Below are 4,961 nucleotides of genomic sequence, written 5' to 3' on the forward strand. Positions count from 1 at the left end.
CAATGTCGATGTGAGTGTTTGTGATCTTGTACATAAGTGTAAGTCTGTGTGCTTGTCTGCGTATGTGAAGAGGGTCCATGTTTATCTGTTGTTTGATCCGTGTTGTGATGCCAGGCGTTCGAGTGTTTATTATTGTTTGTAATGAACCTTGCCGCCTTGGTGTTGATTTGTTCTAACCTCTCAATGTTTCTGTGTGTGTGAGGATCCCACACCGTGGAGCAGTATTCCAGAGTTGGTCTCACAAGTGTGTCATAAGCTATGTGTTTAATGTCAGGTGTGCAGTTATGTAAATTCCTCCTCAGGAGCCCCAGTGTTCTGTTGGCTGTGGCACTGATATGGTTTATGTGGGTGTTGAATTTCAAGTTAGTTGAGAGATGGATACCAAGGTACTTGTGTGTGTGAACTGATTCTAAATCTGAATTATGGAGAGTGTAAGTGTGATGGATGGGGTTTTGCGCTCTGGGGAATCTTAATAGTTTGCATTTGTCTGGTCGGAAGTGCATATGCCAGGTGCGCTCCCACCGCTCGAGGGCGTCCAAGTCGTTTTGTAGTAGTCTGCAGTCGTCAGTAGTCTTTACTGCTCTAAACAGTAAACTATCGTCGGCAAATAGTCTAGTGGAAGAGTTAGGCGTTGACAGTGAAAGATCGTTAATGTACAGGAGGAAAAGAAGGGGGCCTAGAACGGTGCCTTGTGGGACACCTGAAGAAACAGGGACAGTGTCGGATGAAGATCCGTCAAGAAGAACACGTTGAGTCCTGTTGGTAAGAAATGCAGTGATCCAGTGAAGAGTAGGTCCTGAAATACCGTTGTATTTCAATTTTAATGTCAGTCTTTTGTGCGGGACTTTGTCGAAGGCTTTGGCAAAATCTAAAACAATAGTGTCAACTTGTTTAATGTCACGTCGGTCAAGTAGCCTCGTCATGTCGTGATAATATTATGTAGTAATGAGTTGCGATTCACATGAGCGTTTGGGTCGTGTTGTGAGTCAGTAAGGATGTTGTTTGCGTCAAGGTGATTCATTATGTGTTTGTGTATTATGTGTTCGAAAATTTTACATGGAATCGATGTTAGTGAGATGGGGCGATAATTGGCAGGGTCAGTCCGGTCACCTGTCTTGAATAAAGGATTAATGTTTGCCAAAAGCCAGTCAGAGGGTAATGAGGTGGATGACAGTGATTGGGCGAATATGGCCTGAAGGATAGGGGCAAGGATAGGGGCAAAGGATTTAAGGATGAAGGCGGGAATGTTGTCGGGGCGTGTGGATTTAGTTGTGTCGAGTCCTTCCAGGAATTTCTGTATTCCGTTAGTCGTGATGTCAAGGGGGGCTATGGGGGGGAAGGGGCAGTGTGGCATGTTTGGTGTCAGGTTGTGTTCTTGTGTGAATACCGATTGGAACTGTGTGTTGGGTATTTGTGCTTTGTGTTGTGGGCTGGTTACTAATGTGTTAGTGTTGTCTTTAAGTGATGTAATCGTGTTAGTGTCATGTCTGCGCATCTTAAAGAATTTGAAAAAGTTTCTTTTGTTATTTCTTACGTTGTCTCTGGGGTAAGTTGCTATGGGTTTGCGTTCCGCTACTTTTATGTTTTTGGAAAATGTCTTTTGGTGGTTTTTGTAGGCGGTCCAATTGTCTGTTGTGTTGTATGTCTGCGCGCGTCTGTAGAGTCTTTGTTTCTTGCGATGTTGTCTGCGTAGATCCCTGGAAAACCAGGGGAGTGTGTACCTGCTAGAAAATGTTTTTTTGTGGTATGTGTCTGTTCATTGAGGTGTGTATGGTGTGTTTCAGGTTGTTCCAGTTAGTGGAAGGAAGTCTTGTGTGTGGGTCTGTCGCAAAAAAGTCGGTGCTGAAGGCAGTTAGGTCTTGTTTGATCATGTCTAAGTCAGCCCTTGAAAAAAGGAATATCTGTCTGGGTCTCTGTTTATGTCTATCGGTCGGAGGTCAGCGTCAACGATGAGTATGTCATGATCACTAAGTCCTGGAACAACCTGAGTGTTTGTTATGTTAAGAATGTTGTTGGTGAGAAAAAGGTCAAGGGTGTGTGCTGTGGTCAAAGGGCCACCGTGGCCAGCGGGGCGCGTTACAGTATGTGTTCGTGTTGGCTGGAGTACTGTTTGTGAGAGTGAAAATGTAATTATGATGTCAACGAATGTGTCGTGTAGATGGAGTCTGTGTGGGGAATAACAGGGTTCAGGGCGTCAGCATCAGGAGGTCAAATGGGGATATTGCAGTCCAGTCAATGTCGTGGAAGTTTAAATCACCCGTGATCCAGATGTGTTTGTCTGCCTGTATGCGTGAAAGAGAAATTTGAAGGTTGTGTAAATAAATTGATACAATTTTCTTGAAAGAATTCAAGTCAAAGGCAGGAGGAAATATAGATGAAGGAAGGCTGTTCCAGAGTTTACCAGTGTAAGGGATGAAAGAATGAAGATGCTGGTTAACTCCTGCATAAGGGGTTTGGACAGTACTATAGGGATGAGCATGAGTAGAAAGTCGCGTACAGCGGGGCCGCGGGAGGAGGGGAGGCATGCAGTTATACTACTACCAGCTCAAACGTGCGGCAGTGACGTAGGCCTCTAGGGAATAAGCGGCAGTACAGCGTTGCCACGTTTTAACCACCTCTCTCTCTCTCTCTCTCTCTCTCTCTCTCTCTCTCTCTCTCTCTCTCTCTCTCTCTCTCTCTCTCTCTCTCTCTCTCTCTCTTAATTCCTCCCTCACACATTTCTTGCTTCCTCCTTCTCTCTCACTCGATGACGACCTTGAAATGTACAGCGTCTTAAGGCAGTCACTTAATAACAGCGACTCACTGATATTAGGATACTTTAACCTCCCCCATATCGACTGGGCGACACTGTCGGGTACAGAAGGCGAGTCACATAGAATGATCGAGTTTCTAGAAGAAAATTATCTAAGCCAAATGGTTTCTGAGCCAACTCGACAAAATAATATACTCGACCTTGTTATAACGACCCAAGATAACCTAGTCAGTAGTGTCACGGTAGGAGAACACCTCGGTTCTTGCGATCATAAATTAGTGCGCGTCGACATTAAAGCTCAATCATCAGTGACTGAAAATAAAGTAAAGGTGCCCAATTTCAAAAGAGCTAACTTCGTAGAAATCCGACAAAAACTAACAGAAATACAACTATCAGATGACGGCAACGTAGAGGAAGCCTGGCTAAGCCTTAAAAATCACTTACTCACTCAGCAGAACACATTCGTCCCCTTGTGCGAGAAGCGAATTAACACTAATAAAAGCCCACCGTGGTTTAATAGCGAAATTAAACAATCAGTCAATGAGAGAAAATTGTTTTACAGGTTAAAGAAAGAACAAAGAACGCCCGAAAACATTAGACTTTATAATGATGCCAGGCGACGAGTAAAAAGACTAGTAGGTCAGGCAAAGCGTAGATACGAAGAAAATATTGCAGCCAACTGTAAAAATAATCCGAAATCTTTCTTCAGTTACATAAACAACAGAAAGGCGATCAAAAGTGGTATTGGACCTTTAACAAACAGCGACGGTGCACTAGTGACTGACAGCCAACACATTGCAAACCTATTAAACAATTACTTTTCCTCGGTGTTTAATACTAACAGTCTTCCTCTCGCTACCACCAACACCAGTACTATTGTAAATCTCGAGCATGCATTGCCTAATTTTGAAATAACAACCGATGCAGTCCTTAAAGCTCTCCATTCACTTAAAACAAATAAAAGTCCTGGACCTGACAAAGTATATCCAACTCTGCTGAAAGAAACAAAGAGCGAAATACTCTCCTCCCTCACAACCGTATTCAATATGTCCTTGCGACAAGGCATCGTCCCTTCAGATTGGAAAAAGGCTAACGTGACACCGATTTTCAAGAAAGGAGACAAAAAAGTACCAGGTAATTACAGGCCCATTAGTCTAACTTCGGTTGTAGGTAAGCTACTTGAGGGCATAATTAGAGACAAAATTGTGAATTACCTTGAAAGCCACTCATTGATTGGGGACTCACAACATGGCTTCCGAAACAAAAGATCCTGCCTATCAAACCTATTAACCTTCTATAACGACCTCCTCACTGTTTATGACGTAACCAAATCACTGGACGTAGTCTATCTTGATTTCCAGAAAGCGTTTGATAAAGTCCCGCATCATAAATTACTTTACAAATTAAAGCAAATAGGTATTGACGGTCAAGTAAACCAATGGATCGCGAATTGGTTGAGCAACAGACAACAAATAGTAGTGATTGACGGATTTAACTCAGAGTGGGCGCCTGTCACTAGTGGCGTCCCTCAGGGCTCGGTCCTTGGCCCAGTGCTCTTCATTATTTACATCAACGACGTGGATGTTGGACTCAATAACCGCATTAGTAAATTTGCAGACGACACAAAGATTGGCAACTCGGTTCTCACTGACGAAGACAGGCAAAGCCTCCAAGAGGATTTGCACAAAATTTCAGCTTGGTCGGATAGATGGGAGATGCCCTTTAACGTAGACAAGTGCCAGGTCCTTCAAGTTGGAACGAGGAATAAGAAGTTCGAATACGAAATGCGCGGCGTTAAACTCAAAAGCGTTCAATGCGTCAAAGACTTGGTGGTCAAAATCGCGTCAAACCTCAAATTCTCACAGCAATGCATCGATGCAGCAAATAAAGCGAACAGAATGTTGGGCTTCATTAAAAGAAACTTTGTATTCAAGAATAAAGATGTAATACTCCTCTACAACAGTTTAGTCAGACCCCACTTGGAATATGCGGTACAGTTTTAGTCTCCCCACCATGCAAAGGATATTGCTAAATTAGAAGGTGTTCAGCGTCGGGCAACGAAAATGATCCCTTCCTTGCGCAACAAATCCTACGAAGAAAGGCTTTCTACCCTTAACATGTTCTCTCTTGAGAAACGTCGCCTCCGAGGAAAACTGATCGAATGTTTTAAAATACTTAATGGTTTCACGAATGTAGACAGATCAACATT

The sequence above is a fragment of the Eriocheir sinensis genome, unplaced genomic scaffold (genome assembly GCF_024679095.1).
Source record: "Eriocheir sinensis breed Jianghai 21 unplaced genomic scaffold, ASM2467909v1 Scaffold1458, whole genome shotgun sequence".
Lineage (NCBI taxonomy): Eukaryota > Metazoa > Arthropoda > Malacostraca > Decapoda > Varunidae > Eriocheir > Eriocheir sinensis.